Genomic DNA, 18,137 nt, shown 5'->3' with positions numbered 1-18,137 from the left:
CCGAGATTGTGTACCAAAAAGTGCTTCTCCGAGGAAGGGAAAATGGCACCAGAGGTAGAGAAGGTGCGTCCCCGCCGAGCGCCGATCGAATTGTGATAATCCGACCGAGCCGTCGGCAAGAGCGCGCAACCAACACCCCACAACGACAACCTCACGAGCATTACGCCCGACCGAACACACGGTTCACGAGCGCTACCAGCGGTCAGTGATGAGAATCCGATGAGGCTACAAAAAATTTCATTTTCATGAAGTCGTATCACATCTATATTGTTTATACAACTATGTTCAAGCTGCTCGCGGCACTGCCGACTATGAATCTTGGGCATAGTTGTATAAATGATATAGATGAGATACGACTTCATGAAAATGAAATTTTTTGTAGCCTCATCACGAGCGCTACCAGCGGTCAGTGATGAGAATCCGATGAGGCTACAAAAAATTTCATTTTCATGAAGTCGTATCACATCTATATTGTTTATACAACTATGTTCAAGCTGCTCGCGGCACTGCCGACTATGAATCTTGGGCATAGTTGTATAAATGATATAGATGAGATACGACTTCATGAAAATGAAATTTTTTGTAGCCTCATCGGATTCTCATCATTGCCAGCGGGATTGGTTGTTTTCGCGCTCGATTCAAAGGCACACGTTACAAATGTGTAAATTTGGAAAGACTGTAACTATTCTTTCAGTCAATGTTATTGGAAGTCTTTTTTATTTTTTATTAAATATTTAACGATTATTACTCGGACACGTTTTGCTGCTTGTGTTATAAAGATAAGCACTAGTTGCACACGAATATACAACTAAGTATATATAATTTTGTCCAGAAAATGCGACAAAATTATCAGCTGAAAATAAGAAAAAGTCATTTATTATCGTGCACTCACTTTATATTAATCATTCAATGTAATACTTGAATTATTGTCACTAGTTCATTACTGCAACGGTTTTGCCGGTAATGGCTTGCCGCTGTTAGGTTAGTAAACAACGTTAACAGTGACCTGACGCAACAGTGGCGTCGCCATTAGAAGTCTGAAAACTTCTAGCAGTAGATTTTACTATATAAAGTAGAAAAAATCATGACTTCTAGGCAGCGCTTTTAGGATATAATTTTTACTATTTTATATAGTAAAAACTTTCGATACAATAGTAAAAATTATTAAGTAAAGAGTAAAAATTATTATGTTGGTAGTAATAAGAACTATATAAAATAATACATTTTCTTGAATTAATTTTTACTATATAATATAATAATTTTTATTAATGTATTTATATTTTTTCCATGATATTTTGATAAAATTTATGAAATATGTAGCGATATCTGTTATATATGTCAGATGTCCACGTTTTCCTTAACTAAATAGTAATTTTATCAATACATATTGTAAATTATACTACATTTTTCTCAGTGTAATTTTCGTTCTTGTCCATCTACATTCACGCATACGCATCTCTCTCGCTAACAAGTGCCTTGCAATTTTCGAGCCGCTTTTTCTCATATCTATATATACTCGTAATTTCTTCGCACCCTCGAGCCTGTAAGTGTGTAAATCTCACGCGTATATATCCTTGGGCTTCCCTTTATCCGCTTATCCGTTTAATTTACAACACTGGTTGATGTTGTTCGATCGAGAAACACCGAAGATTCTCTCTCGGAAAGATTAAGTTTTTGATTGAGGCACAGCCTTCGACGTTTATGGGCGATATTTCAAACCGTCACATATCGACAATTTACCAAAACCACATGCGTTCAAGAGCGTATATACTGTCCGGGCTATTGAGGTGGCATATTATATCCCAGATTTGATGCGGGTGACGGCCTGAAATACCGCGACTCAGTTCTATGCGTACACAAAAACACTAATAATGCTTTACAACGTTCCTCTGCTGTTCCAAGTTTGCCTGCATAAACGTGTGCCTTGTCCATACATACAGTCGCAGTTTCATTCGTCTCTCTCCGATGCACAATGCGCGATAAAGCATCCGCGATCCATACTACAGGGAGTTAAATACCAGTGACACGAGTCCATTCGTTAATGCTGTGCTACAAGTGGCGCAGCGGCGCACCTTCGTACCACCACGTCAAACAGCTGAATTTATCTCAATTCTGTGCATAGGCGAAAGAGAAAGACAGAGAGAAAGCACTGTTATTGTAGATACTATGCACGTGGTACACTTGAGAATACTTGCGCAAGTGTGAGCTTTGAATTGAAGAATTTTTCGTCTATGCGACAAGAGCTCATACTTTTTCGTATACGCAGGAAATATAAGGGTGAGATAACATCAATAATGTTTGAAAATTTATTATGTGGATTGTGCTATGTTGAAATGGCAATGTTTAACAGGACTTGTACATATTCGATCAGTAGTTTAATTAACGATCGTAGAATTTTAATTTACGGTATTTCAAAAATTTCAATAAATTTGGCTATTATAAAAGTTTCATCAAATCTCGATTTAAAAATCCAGAAACACAAGCTTTGGATGTTAATTAAAATCTCAGAATAAGCCATTTGCATAATTAAAAGCAGCGGCTGGTAACAAAAGAAAACTTACTCAGGTCTGTGTAAGTTTCAGTTCGCATAAAATTTCGAACGAGAGACACGCGTTCGTGAAAAAAAAGAGGGAGCGTGCATTTGCAATCGTCGATGTAATCAACGAGATGCACAATCGTGAATGATGAAAGTGCATTGTGCGAGTCCTGTATTTTTCTGTCCATTGCGCGTCGGTCACGTGAAAATAAGCCGCAACAGCGACAGAGAAAGTGGCCTACTTTTGCCTTCTCTTCTATCCCTCGGAAGACGCGAGGGCAACAGATTAGGCTGAACCCGATTGGGCGGGCGCCACCACCAGAGATACGAACATGAGACAGAGATCTAAAATTCGTGAGTAACGTGATAACTCGCTTTCACGGTTGTTCAATGGTTTTAAAGAGGCTTTCTGTGGTTTTTATCTCCATATTTGATCAGGATTTCGACTTTGTTTTCATGCCCATAGAAATTGGACACCGTATGTGTATCGAAAAAAACAACTGATGTACGACTTAAATTTACTGAATTTAGAATTTAAGAATAAATATTTTTTTTCTCATTTTCGTGCAGACTCATCAATTTTTTTGTAATTTGACGCTACATTATCAAAGATTTAACGCGCATTAAAGTTTGATTTTCGGTTAAAAATACTCACTTTTTCTGCAACATGATTAATAATCATCACAATAGCGTTTTTCTAAAATCATTCACCAACACGAAAATCGCTTTAGGCAGTGTATATTATTAATCTTTCTATTTAGCGTCCATTTATCATGGACGATTGAAAATATAGAAGTCAAATGTTTCCAAATATCAACGTGAACGAAAACAAAAAAAATTTTCACCGAGGATATCGATCAAAAAGCATGACAGTAGAAATAAAAAAAAAACTAAGCTGACAGTAGAAAAGACTTGTTGTGTCCGAACGCCATGCCGGTAAAAAGTCAAAACTCTCGGACGTGTTGCACCTAATGACCCGCAGCTGACAAAACCTCTCCCTTTTCGACAAGGAAACCCGTAAGTGAAAAAAAAATCCAGGTGGGCAGATCGACCGAATGAATGACTCCGACTAATAATGAATCAACGTACCGTTAATGACTTTCGCCGGCGAGTTTTTCTTTGTTTTGCTGTGCTGCTGTTCCGCGATGCCATTTGTTATTCCGCGAGCGTTGCTCGGGCTTTGAGCTTCTCCTCCGCCGCTATCGTTGAATCAAGAGACCCTGCGGCCAAAGGCATTTCATTCAGTAGCCGCGAGACGAGTGTTTAATTCATGACGCATGAAGTTGATTCATTTGTTTTTGACAATTTATCAATTTTCAGTAGTACTAATTCGATATCCTAGATAAACATATATATTTTTTTAACTAGGTAGAGTTAGCATGCTCCGCGCCTGTCAACCGTGTGTATTATTTATAACTTTAATTTGTTTATTCAATAATTTAAGAACAAAGATTTATTTCGATTTGGATATTAAACGATTTTCTTGAATGAAAATAATATTAAAATATGTACACGTTAAATTTTTTACTAAAGTTGTAAAATATTTTTAATGCTTAAATAGATTATGACGTAGGAGGTATTTATCTAAATATGATGAAGTGATAAAATGTTTTTTCATGTGACAGAATTTCTATATTCAAATGGTCGTTTTTATATGCAAATTAGTTATTAAAATAATTATGAGTCGTTACGCTGTAACATACTTTGTAAACATTTTTTACAATAATCTTAAATTAAAGATAATTTATCAACCACACTACGATTATTAGTAGCATCATAATCATATAAATCCTTCTCAGTTTTCTTGTATCTTTTATTTTTCTACTGGATAACGCTTTTTTACTGAGCTGTGCTCGCCTCGAATTTATTTTTAAGCTCTTCGTATAGTCTTTACCTGTGTAATATTAAATACAACCTCTCTTTATTGAAAATTATAAATATAAATTATAACGAAAAAATTACAACCTATTGTGCGCGCATTAAATGCTTCACAACATCCGCCCATTTTTTTTAAAGAGGAAAAGAATGGAGAACAGTTTTTGTCGAGTAAACTTTCAGTAAATATCGATTCCTAAACTACACTAATTTAATGCGTGTATCATTCTGATCAATCTTTCGAGATAATGCGAAAAAAAGTGAATTTCAAGCAGCGTGGTCACGACATTGGACCATAAACGCGTTCGCGTCAAAGAAAAAAATTTGGTATAAAAACAATAACCTCGCTCGAATCGAAAGCGTAAAACAGGTAGAAATGAGCAAAACAAAAAACCTCAGAGAAGAGAGAAATGACACAAGCGAGAGTAGGAGGTGGTGTCACAGTTCGGCGCGCGGACAATCGACATCCGCTATTAGTGGCGCAAAGTGCTTGGCTGCTCGTCCACCAAAAAAGGCGGCACACAGCTTGGTGGGCGCGCATCATCATCGTATCGTAGTCATCATCATCATCATCGTTCGCTCAAGAGGGCCGCATTACGTCGGCTCCAATTTGCCGCGGCAATCAGGCTAGAAACGCTCGAGTCGCGCGCGCGTTTCCATTTGGCCTGCAGGAAGCGCGGCTCACGGCCGCCTAATTGGTGCGTGTGGTTTGTTTTTTTTCATTTCAGGTCGACAAGGGAATGCTTTTATGTTTCGGATTCTAATGAAATTGTTTAAAGCGTGATTAGAATCGAAAGCGTTGATAGATTAGTTTTGATAGATCAGTTGGTTTTAAATGAATTTGAATGTAAACGGATGTCCTTGTGATACGCTGAGAAAAATGTTCTTCTAAAATTTAAGAAGACACCCGATATATCATAAATTTTAATATATTTATATTAAAAATTGATAAATATTGATAAATTCTACAAAAAAAATATTCACGAAAAAATACAAACGCGTTTGAATAAAAAATGCTATATTTCATAGTAAAAATAACAAACTAGGAAAAATTACTACTCCACCATACTGCCATCTAGTTCTCACGATTTTTGCTCAGTAATATAGCAGAAAATACCCAGATTGAAATCTGAAGTGGTGTTGTCGGTTCCATCAAGTTAGGTTAGCTAACCGCTTGTACATACAAGGCTAACTAACCGCCAGTGGATGTTTAACTTATTTCTAATTCTTACGTCTCCTTCATGTTTTGAAATATATGTAATTTTTTCCTTCTTAATTACCGTAAAAATTCTTTACGAAATTTACTTGCAGATGGCGTCGAATTTTTTTTCTAACTCGCAAGCGTCAAAAATACTCGTAGATTACTATATAAGAGCTTCCCGTAAGCCAACGTAGTGAATCATGCCGACGAATTGCAATAACATGTGTGCGAATTATAATATAGGATAGGTAAAAAAGCTAGTTAGGTACATGTAAGAAAATGTGCAAGCGCAAAGAAATATGATTGTATGAATTTCTATACAGTGTTAATAAGAAATGTAAAATCTGATGAACGAGAACAACTTAGAATTTTATAATTTGCTACTTGAGAAAAAAATCTGGATTCATTCATGAACAAATTAAGATTAAAATGCTGTTCTCTTCTTCTTTCCTAATAAAAATTGTTTGATGTAAAATAAAAATTGCTTTTGTATATAATAAAATTTACAGGAACAAAATTTACTAATTAAAATAATAATTTTTGATATACATTTTTTAAAGGAAAGCTTGACACGAACGTTTTGAATAAAATTATTAACAAAACAGAATAGAGTGCTTGGTTGAGGACTTACTCATTCGATGCGGTGATTTTTAGTCGAAAATTTTTTAAGCGTACCTGAAACAAAAAAATCAACAAATTAGTACATTATTTCAGAAACAATTAAACTGTGTATCTGAGATAATAGATAAGAGACTGAAACTATGCCTTAGCACAGTTATGAAAATTACGATCGAAACATCAATGTCGGCGCAATAGCCTTCTATCTACGAGGCGAGAAAATGGGGATCTTTCCGCCATGAGGCGATGTTACTACGCCAAAACCTCAATATACGGGAATATTATACTTATATTTATCAACGCGCGCACACTTCGTAGATGTATAGGTATAATGTTCGCGTGTTTTGAGGTTTTAGCATACTAGCACTGTCTGACGGTGGAAAGATCCTTATACTTAACGGATAAAACTATATCGTTAAACCAGCAGAGGACAGGCTGATCGTGGTCACCAGTATGTTGTCGAATTGTCTCATTTCCCCTTGATGCGTTATAACACGACTGTAATGAAGTGCTGTGTTACAAGATGTAAAAATTCATCGAGATTTACTTTCCCGAAGAACGAAATGGTGAGAAAACAATGGCTCGAAGCCATAAGACGACCGGACTTCAAACCAAAACACAAGCACGAACTATGCGCAAATCACTTTAAACCTCGAAGATATACTGACTGAGAGTTACAGTTATGCTCATTAATTTATCAACTACTTTCATTTTTTATCGGTGTTATTTATTTTTATTTGACATGTTACAAAACAGAACGTGTTGTTTTGCATAGACACACAGTCCCGTTCATGTTTCTTTGGATTAAAGGTGTACTTAGGCGGGATAAGAGAATTATCGACTTTGATTCTTGTTACGAAAGTTGCCTGGAAAATATTATTGGCAATCTCCATTTTAAGTTATTTATATCAAATCGGAACATTACGAAGTCAATGGCATTGGAATAGGCGATGTTAAAGTTTATAAAAGGATCGACAATGTGAATCAATTCCAAGTAACCAAAATTATTGTCAAGACGGAAGCGCAATCACCAGATACGTCGAGCACCGAATGTAGTTACAAGCCCGAAGTCACCAACGAAGGTCAGTTTTACTACGAAAGTGATATGAGACTACTAAAACACGTCGCTCAAGGTACGGCGTCGAAGAATTCAGAAACGATTCACAAGGCCTGAAAGTATTCACTGGTTTGGGAAGTTACGAAAGGTTCATGCAAGTCTTTCGTGGCTTGGTGAAGGAGTGTACAAATAGGTGTACTGTGGCAATGGATCACGGGAAAGTTGTCGGTGTATAATAATTTTTCCTCAATCTATGAAAATTGAAAAAAAAAACTGTTCTGATTTAGATCTTAGTCGGCATTTTAATATTTCAATCGTAGCCGTTGGTAATATATTAATAACATGGGTTATTATTGGCAATGAAACACCCGAATATTGAAATAAGACCTGCTAAAGAAATATTTGAGTTCTACAGACTGAACCGGTTTAAGAAATACTACGCCCAAATACTTGTTGCCTCGGTCCCAGCTGATGACAAGAAATTGAAAGAATCTAGAAAAAAGACTCCATAGCCATTATTACTTTGCAAAGAGCGTAATGCACTTTTATACGATAAAGTGGATCTATTGTCTTTTACAAAAATAACTCTTGTGCTGTTTGAACCGCGTTGGTAAAATTACTGTTTACTGTTTGTTTCCCCCTCATTTGCTCTTCTTACATCTGATTTGCGAATTATTGCAAACAACACACGCTACTACGCTAATTTCACGATTTCTCGAGCAACTGTCAAATTTATCGTGAATGTCAAATATCGTATTTGCAATGAGTGTCGCGCTAGGAAACCGAGCTATAAGCAGGGCCGTTGCTTGCAGCACGAGTCAGTCTCCTGCACACGCGCGCACCAGAAAGAAAGCCATCGGCGTCGGTCGCAGCGGCAGTACTTTGCCAATCAAACTCGTCGTAACTGCGTGGCTCGCTTCTTCGTTGACGAGGCAGCGTGGAATTGAAGCTAAGTGAGGCTGATTTCGCGCGACTCTCTGCCATGCTCTCGTCGGACCTTTCAGCCGTCGCCTCATCTCTCGAAGGTGAACGCGTGGATCGCGCGCATCGACTTTGTTTCCAGTAAGTAAGTTTCCTTACGGCCAGTGACACTCGAGCGAAAGCAACAAGGCAATCGCTAATTTATAGGCGTGATTTGCATACGAACTGCACGGGGCCGAGCGTCGCACAATGCCGAATCAACGATCGCGCGATAAAAGTCGAAACGAAGGCTGCGCGCTAACCGGAGAGCCCTTGTAAAATTAGCAGCACCGCGGCGAAAATTAAACGGGAAAAGGTCCGGCGCGCTGATTTACGAGCCTCGAAGGAGGCGCGAAGTGTCTCTTGTTTTTTTTTTCTTCTCGATTTGCTTTTTGTCGCAGCGACGGCAGCTTAGAATGTCCGCTTCTAATTGACTTCGGACGACGAGACGAGGATTTACCGAGGGGGCGACACGCTTTGAGCGCACATAGATCCACGTTGATTTTCGAACAAAGCGACTCGATTGAAATTCGACGCTAGAGTCGAACGAAAGGACCGGCGTTGATTGCGCACGAAGCGCGGAGAAATCGAGTTGGCCCGTAAGCTGGTCCAGTTGATTGACGGATCCGTTAAAATCGGCACCTCCAATCAGCAACATCACAATTCGACCGTGAAAAATGTAGATCCGCGAGTAGTTTGACCGGTGCGACGAGAGGGGCAGAAAAACAAAATGGAATATCGCGAGAGGAGAAGCTGAAAAATTACAAGTGTACAGAGTGAGAGAGAGAGAGGAAGCGTGGAAATATTTAATCTCGGAGACAGATTTCTCGTGTAAGTGACGCGATAAGATTTTACTTATCATACGGCTCTTATTTATCTAGACATGCCCCTTTGCTCGGAGTTTTAGCTTGGTTAAAGCACAAAAATGCTGTCGTTTATGTGACGTGCCCTCCCTTGTTTGCCTCGCGCGAGAACGATACCTGCTGTGATTCCACCGCAAAACTCATCCCCGCGTTTCTAAGCGCACACCCATAACTCCATTGAAAATCCGCTAAATAGCCCCCCCCCCCCCTCGGCCCGCAAGAAAAAAGCTAGTAATTGCACGCGAACAATGGCTCATTCACTTTCCCCCATAGTCACATGTGTACCTGCAAAGCGATCGTTTAGCTTGACAAGCGGTAATTTCCCAGGCTTGTCCGTCACCCAATTGCTCGCGCGGCGCCGGACATCGACCCTCGTCCCACCAGTCATTATCGCGTCAAACGCATCGGCGGAAGCTGCCGCTGGCGCACGGCGAATTCCTGTCCGCGGCGCACGTACGAAACTTTCGGCTGATTGTCATTCGACGGGAGGCGCGCGCCCGTAATTCGACTCGCTTGTTTCGTCTACGCGCCGCGGTACGGCGCGCGCATGTGACACATCCGCGCCGCCGCGTCGGCGCTTGGTAATCCGTGCGCGATTGACTCGCTCCCTCCCTCTCTCTCTCTCTCTCTCTCTGTTTCACACCAACGCCGAGAAACGAGAGACTGGGATGCGTCGTTCTCTTGCGAACAACGTCAGTACTGACATCCCACTGGTAAGATCATTTCGGGCGACAGGTGTTTCCGTCGACAGGTACGGAAGAGAGGGTCGCGCGACGTAAAAACACGCTCGAGATTTCGTCTGAGCGCGAAAAAGAGAAGCGTACGACTTCCCGCGACTACTGTGCGAGATATCGAGTGTCGGTGTCGAATTCGCCGAACTGCTGCCGGCAAAAAGCTCCGGAGTTAACCGAACGCGCCGAGCTCGCAGGTGTTGCGTCGTGATTGAAATAACTTTGCGAAATACACGCCAGGGGCGCGCTCTCCTTTTCATGTTGTCGCGAGTAATCGGACGAACCGACGATTTAGCGACTCCCACGTGCGAAATGCAAATCAGCAGCCGTCGACGACATTCTTCGCGGAAAGGAAAGATTCGCGCTAACTCCGGAGGCATTTCCACGAAAATGCGCGCGCGAGAGTCCAAGGAATAAAGAGAAGTCTTACCGCAGCTGCCTGGCTATATTTGTCCCGTCTCGCGCGGAAGAGAGACGCGCGTGCGTAAAAAAAAAAGGAAGAGGAAGAAAGAAAGAACGAAAGAAAGAAGCGGAGACGGGAAGGCGGGTCGAATCCACTGGTCGTCGCGCGCGGCTGATTGACTGATTGATCGGCATCGAGGGGCGTTAATTAGCCTTGCATTGACGTTGTAATTTTATCCGCTCAGAATCCTGATGTCTTTCATGACTACGCAGCTGCTGTCCTCGTGAGATTGGGAAAAAACGTGGTCGTAATCTTTGCTCATTTGAGCGAGACGCACCGATTGAGCCTCATTTGCAAGTCACTGCAGCGGTCGATTCGTAAATAAATTTGCTTTGCCGCGATTAACATCCAAATTCAGCATTGTATTCGTTACAACTTTATACTGGAAATCGTCGAATAAACATTTCGCATGGCACACCAAAACTAAATCAACGACTAGAATGAACGCGAATGTTTGCTAATAAATAAGCAGATAGCCGCAGGGGTATGTGTATGATCGTAGAGAGGGGGGGAGGGGCTCCATCGCGCGTCTAAAATTCCAAAACGTCTCCCGCGCGCACGAGTGTCGGCGTCTGCGAGAAAAAGGCCAGCAAAGCGCCTTGGTTACGCGCGATAACGAGATGCGGTGCCGGCGACGAGCACAAGGGGACGACGAAACTCGGTTCGCTTACGAGAGGCTTGCCTACTAAGGGGTTGGCGGTCGTCGACCTATTGAACCAAAGCGCTCGCTTTTCGTGACCACTTTACGATTGCACTGCTGCCGCTGCGCTCGGACGTTAAAACCGCGCGACGGATTAATGGTTCGCGCGAGTTTTACGGTGTTTGCGATGAAAATCCGCTGTAGGTTTCGCGTATTCTTGGCGAGGCGCTGAAAACGCGCGATGAGATTAATGAGAGAAAGCGTCAAACTTTACTTGAAAATTTGACGTAAAACGTGACTGACGCGGGTATCCAGGTCGTTTCTCACATTTGACTGTTGAAAAAAATTTCTTTTTTTTTCGACGTTGCACAGCTCATTGTACTCGTGAAAACGTGGAATCACGATCTCCAGCAGCGGCAGAGTTCAATGAACCCAAACATCGCGATCGGCACAGGTTGTGTGTGAAAGAAGATTCCCGAGGGGGCGGTGGTTTCCGATTTGCTGCCGAGGCTGATTTATATCGGATGATCGGTCGTCCTTTTTCTTCTTGTTCACCGATCGCTATTCTCCGATAGTTTTTTGTGCCGCTCGAGAATTCACGTACAAATTCATTTGAGATTTTAGGCGTGCGGAATGACGAGCAAACGCAATTTTCTCAATTTACGGAGAAAAATAACGTTTTATAGGTGTGCGTGTGTGCGTGTGTCTGTAGGTGTATTAAAACGAGGATTATCATCGATCCTTATTCTACCTTAATTACAAGTTGTATGGAGTATTCTCTTTGTGTAACCTATGTTGAAAGTCATTACTACAGTATAGTGTTGGTATCTTGTATACGAACGGATTGTTCTTCAGGAGCAATATACTTCAAGGATATGTTTCGTAAAATGTTACAATGACGACAATAAATTCATGTAGATGCATGGTTACAGTTTTGCATACGTCGAGAGGGAAAAAGAACATGCAAATTCTATTATTTCACTGGCATCGCCACTAACATCTAACTGATTGACAAGTTCAATGAACAGTTTACATCACAAATGAGTCACGTTTCTCCTTTTTTTCTCTTTCTCATAAAATATGCGCGTGTCAACGCACTTAAGCGTCTATTTTATAACTATGCAAAGTAGGAAACATTTTCTGTGTGTATAGTAAGATTAATGCACGGAATGCATTTTTCCGATTTCACAATTAGCACCGCGGAGGCTTGTTTCGCCAACTTTCATTTTGATTTCACCTAAAAAAATAAGAAAGAGAGCCAAACGATCTCGCGTATTTCATCTGAATAATTTTCGAGCATCCGTCAAACAAAAGAGATATGTCCAACTTTCTCGCAGTACACACTGACCATCCACTTCCCACGCGTTAATTGCAATCCGTGTGTTAGATTCGTACGCTGCGAGGCACGTTTGCTTGTTCGCGCGAGCGCGCCTTCGCCGTTTCAAGTCCTATTTATTGGCTAATTGCCGTGGCCGTACTGGCCCTCGTGTGTGGTCATTTCCCACGACGACGTAAGTCAAGTCCACACCTTGCTACACGACTCTCGCGCCGCGGAGAGGAGGATGCACGTGCTCGCCAGGCTACGCACGTCGCGGCATCATGATTAATCGGCAATTCGTTTGCCGAGAAATGTCGCACCGAGAGCACGTGTTGACGATGCTTTTGTATTTGTGTCAATTGACCAAATTACTATTAAGATAAGTTCGAGTTCCAGCATACTCTCAGCAAATTCCTTTGCAAAATTCATAGATTTCCTTTTTTTGGAAATCGGCAAATTTTCATCTTACCTTCAAAAAGTTATGAATCTAATCGAAGTATATTAAAAATTGCCAAATTGAACTGCAAGACGAGTCTAACTATTATAAAATGAGTGAATAAAATTAATTCGTTTATGTTTGTACTCAAAATAATGATAAAATACTTGTTAAAAATAAGAGTAAACCAGATTATAAACCATCAATATTTACTGTATTTGATTCAATTTAAAATTAAACATATGATATTGCGATCATACCACAACATATGTAATTAGAACGACATATATAACAAATTCTATTTAGTTCTGTAACTAATACGATTAAATAATTACATTTTTTAAGTAAATTTATATAAATATAAAAATATAAATTATCCAAAACTCAGAGCATATGAAATTATTACGAACGAATTATTGTACATGCAGAATATATTCATCGCCATTCAATTTTATAAAACTCAGTACTCCAAAAAGAAAAGTTGGAACGACTAAGATTCGAGTAAGACGCATGGTATTGGTAAATAAACGACTCTTAATGAATTTTCAAAGTTAAAGTAATGATACTGATACTGTGATCAAGAGTTGTGGCATGGAACCTGTGGCATTAAGATTACCTGAAAATTATTCATATATAATTGGAATGTGTGCAAGATCGAATGCAAAGTCTACGCTTCTATTTTCAAATGCATCTTTTTTTCTTCATTAACGTCAGTTCACATGCCTCCAAAACGTTTAATACGACCAAAGACTATGATTTTCTGACTGGATCGATAAAAATATAAGCCCAGCATATGCAAATGCATCGAAAACATTCAGATTTACATCGTAACGAGGAAGAAAAGTTACCGCTCAACACACGCAAATATGTACTCGGGACAAAGAGATCCACAGACGACACGGCATTCGATTTTTTATTTTTCAAAGTTTGCTCAATGTGAATAACGTGATAATTGCGTCAACGAGCTTCTCCTCGTTATCGCGTATCCTTTTTCGTTGCGAAAATACAAGAAAGTAGCCACTCGGCGTGGCAGGATGAACGACGAACGTCTGTGATGATTCCGAGCGCATTAACGAGCTAATTAATTCGCTTCTGAAAGAGCGAGCTTCGGATAATTTGCGATCGATCGTCTTTTCTGAGAATAAAAATCAGCCGACAAGTTGCACGCCAACGACTACCGTCATCTTTTCCCTTTTCTCATCCTTTGTCCGAAACAAAGCGACACTTCTCTCTTGGTCGCCATTGAAATTCAGCGCGAACGGACAGCTCGAAAAACAGTTCACCCGTTCACCAATGAAAAACGATCGCACGTCGTATTTTCCGACGGACCGTACGGAATGCACACGCATGTAGCGCGCACGCGTACAGCGAGTGGCGGCAGCAGGTCTTTATTCAAGAGCAACACTCGACTCGTGTATGTATATCGTACGCCGCGCAACTTAAAATTCTCTCTGGGGCTTCCTCCCGAAACCCGCCGCCGCGTCGTGCGAAGGATCCGTTCCCCGTGTACAAGCACATGCACACACGCGCGGACAAAAAGAGACGCGCGCGTGCGTGTCCTATTTGTTTTATGCATTTTAGACGTGCGCGAAGAAAAAGTGAGCCTTAATATTGGTACGTCGGTGCGCGCCTCGTCATCGATCGCCGGGGCACTCAACTGGACAATGTATTTTTCACGTTCGTAATACAAAAATGCCAGAGTCGAGTCAATGACGTATATGGCTATGATTTATTATAGAGCCACACATGAACTTAGAGAGGAAGACAGAGGTGGGTCTCGTGCGCGAAACGTTGGATTGATTGAAGGGTTTCGGGGCTGACAATGAGTTTTTAGGTATGTCGCTGTGGGTGGCTTGTCAGTCATATCGGCTATTCTCGACCTACTCGTGTCTCAGTGATAATTAATAGTTGGACGCTTGATTTTTCATTGTTAAGCTTATCTCATTATTGAGTTTTAAACTCGAGCCAAGATACGATAAAGGGTAAAAACAAAGTTCTTCTATTAGGGTCAGATAAAGAAACGACAATAAGCGCGCTCGCCTACTTTACATGTGAAGTAACCGAGCAATTAACCCGAATAATCGCGCAAAATTAACCGAGCATGCGCGATAATATTTAATAATGCCGTTGCTCAAGCGCGGCGCGCGCATGTCAAAACTACACGCTAGAGTGAGGATAAGCGTCGCCAGCACGCGCGATACATAACTCAGGCGCCTACGCACAGCGCGCCTGGAAGATACGGAAAGCGCGAGCTCTAAATGGCTCGTTCGTCGCATCGCGAGAGCGCCACTTTTTTCGCGACGTGATTTCATTGAGAGGTATACGCGGACCGTGGCAGCTTTCGGCCGCGATCGTAACTCATTCTAAGCGTCGCCCTGCAAAACCGAGTCTGCGCGCGAAAGGTGAGAGAGGGGGGGCGGGCGCATGCTCGATCTGACGTGATTAATGGAACGACCGCGCGCGCGCGCGCGCTCTATTCATCAGTGTGCGTTGCGCATTCGGCATTACTTGTTCCCGCGGATGGACAGTTATTTTCAACGCCGCTGGCTCCCGAGGAGGCTTATCAATTCGCAGCCGCTACCAGCTGAACTCGCCGTTTCTTGCCCGCGTTGCCGCCATTCGAGTTTCGTATGTTTGCCAGCCGAGGCGATCGTCCCCCAACGCCGAAATCACATGGCAAGCCTCGAGCGGATAGACAAAAGTTTTGAAATCGTAGCTTGCTGCGTAAAGAAGCGACAGTGACCTCGAGGCGAGACGCAGCTGTGCATCACGACACTCGTCGCGGTCGAAAAAGCACTCGACGCGACACACTTGTTCCCATCAACAGTGTTGCTGCTATTTTGGGATACGCGCAGCGTGGTGTCGATGGCAGCTTATAGGGCAGCCCTCAAGGAAACAATGCGCAGCTTGGAAATTCGATTTTTCCCGGCGCGGCGGCGACGGCACGGTCGGCTCATGAATCTCGAGGTGGAATGCGCCACGAGGAAGGAAATTTTAACGCGCACCGGCGAGCTACAGCCTTTGTAGTATATTACAACCACACGCCGACACCAAGTTACGCATATTACAAGTTCCTTTTAGTGCGCGCTCCTTCGCGAAGGAGAAGCCAACGGTGCTTTAATTTGAAACTGGGCGCGAGCGTGCAATTTTCCTCGAAATTTCACTGCTCAATTTATGCAAAGAGGGGATGATTGAACGACGGAATCATTAGCGGGAGGAGAAAATTATTGAATCAATTAATCGCAATTTATCAAGGCAGCTTATTCATTATCGCTTGATTTATTTAGTATTCCGCTGAGCATGCATCATTTAATTTTATCTCACGCGCAACCGCTGCTACTTTACCGATTAATGATATCACATCGCTCTCTCTCTCTCTCTCTCTCTCTCTCTTTCTCCCTCGCATAAACAATTTTTATTTGCATCTTATTCAGTCGATCTCCATTCCTTTTGCTTTTCTGTAGTCGCTCTATATCAATTTCCCATCATCGATCGCGGTGCATCTAAGTATTTTTTTTTTTTGCGCGAGATCGAGTCTCCGCATGTACGATGGAATGCTCGTACTCACCCGCGCAAGTTATGGATATTTTGCAATGGTACGTATGGTAACACTCACCTACAACAAGCAACAGGAAACATGCATTAGAGTGGCAATCGGCATTAGCGTAACGGAAGAAATGAAAATAAATAAGCGGAGTCGATCTGCGATCCAGCGAGCGCACTCAATATTATAATTTCGAACGAACAACTACTAATCGCGCCGTTCACAGATAAATGAATCTATTCGCAAGCCGTTCCAATTAAGCGACACACGACATGAAGCACTTACAACTTGACCTTTCGAGCCTGCCGAGCTCGTCGCAGCGCCTTAGCGACGAAAGCTGGTCAGCGCGCGATTGCAGGCGTGCCAGTGGCAATCGCTCGCGCTGAATGGCAGGCGGCGCGAACGGCCTGCTCGCGCTGTAGGTGTACGCCCGCGGAAGTGGCCGAGCGTTTGGATGCGGCAGGGAGGAGCGATGGCCCAAATCGTCCGATTTTTGGCCTCGAGCCTCGGGCTCGCCGAATCTATTAATACGAGCAGAGCGAGCCTTCGTCTCGGACGTAGAGCTGCCGCGCACGCGAACCGCACGTTTCACGCGGCTCTCCCCGCGATTGTAAGTGCGGCGCATGCTAATGTGCGACAAGTTTGACATTATCGTTGCGCTTCGGCTGATGGCTAATTGCTTTTTGTGCCGAACGCTTCTCCATCTATTATTCTTTGACGCTGTTGGGGTGTGCCAGAGTTATCGGTCATTGTTAGGCATTTCGATTGATCTCCCACGAAAGTATCGTTATTCGTCGTTTCTTGCGCACCTCAAAATTAACTCTTCCATCTGATTAGAATAGACTACTATGAACATTTCTCATGATTTTAGGTAAGACAGATATCAGCTAAACTGTCGTTACTAGTAATTTTTCACTAACAACGATTGCAATCCTAATTCACACAATTCTATACTGCTTCCATGAACATTTTTAACTTACGTTCAATATGTCATCTATTCGCGAACGCATAAAGCTACAGAAACGCACGTGACGTATATATACAGCAGCTTTTTTTCATCGGTACTTTCAAGCTCAAAAACGAACACATGAAAATATTATAAACGACTGTCGTGCAAAGGTACGATGAAGTATCTGGTTGCATTCCAATCAAATGAAAAAATACAGGCTGGCATCAGTATTCTACGGCCATACTTTCACGGACTCTGTGTGCTTTACTTCAGCTCAAAAGATCCTTGCAATTTATCGTTTGATTAGCTTCCTTTGAGATAGAGACTTCGAAACTAGCCTATGAGACTTGTTTAGCAGAAAAAAAAATCGTGTCTTATTATTCATTCGTTATTACATCTGTGCAATCAATTACCGTAACACCATTGAGCCGAAGCTTTTAACAAGATAAGTCTCTTCTTTCCATTGTGTGCAAAACTGATGCATATGCAATTAAGAAAAATGCTCGCTGTGATTGAAGAATTGTCAAAGCGTACTACACTCACCGCGCCAGAGAACGTCTCCGTCGTCATCGGCAAAAGCTCGCAACGCGCGCGCGTAAAACAAGGAGCAATAGAATGGGCCTGGTATGGCGTCGCTTTATTTCGAGACCGATGAGTCAAGCCTTTGTAACGTCGCTGTTGTCCCGAAAACGGGCTTTTGATTCGCAATACACCAGCAGCGCTCCCCTGCACAACAATTTTCCCCTGACCTACTGACAAATAAAAATAAAAAATAAAAAAAAAAAAAAAAATAACAAACAAAACGAGCGTGAAAGAGACGAACCTGTTCCGAATGCAATTTATTGAGGTGTTTTGCGCAGCGAGTTAATAACCGGCTAGGCTTTATGCAAAGAGATTAACTTTTGTTTGTTTCCAATGTTTTTAGGCGAATTCCAGACTTAATTAG

At 41.9% G+C, this 18,137-nt stretch overlaps 1 protein-coding gene and 1 long non-coding RNA gene across 2 annotated transcripts in view; both read right to left on the bottom strand.

Moving 5' to 3' along the window:
* Positions 1-18,137, bottom strand: part of LOC131663778 (cell adhesion molecule 3-like) — a 132,235-nt gene that overhangs the window by 54,556 nt on the left and 59,542 nt on the right. The window lies entirely within an intron of this gene.
* LOC131663780 (uncharacterized) lies at positions 6,242-16,665 on the bottom strand. Its single transcript, XR_009301878.1, has 3 exons — positions 16,528-16,665; positions 16,267-16,314; positions 6,242-6,287 (listed from the first exon to the last, which is right to left on the bottom strand). It is a non-coding gene; the product is annotated as an uncharacterized LOC131663780 (long non-coding RNA).

This window comes from Phymastichus coffea, unplaced genomic scaffold (assembly GCF_024137745.1).
Source record: "Phymastichus coffea isolate CEN01 unplaced genomic scaffold, Cenicafe_Pcof_1.1 PCOF00038, whole genome shotgun sequence".
Lineage (NCBI taxonomy): Eukaryota > Metazoa > Arthropoda > Insecta > Hymenoptera > Eulophidae > Phymastichus > Phymastichus coffea.
This window is presented reverse-complemented; position numbering and strand designations above follow the sequence as displayed.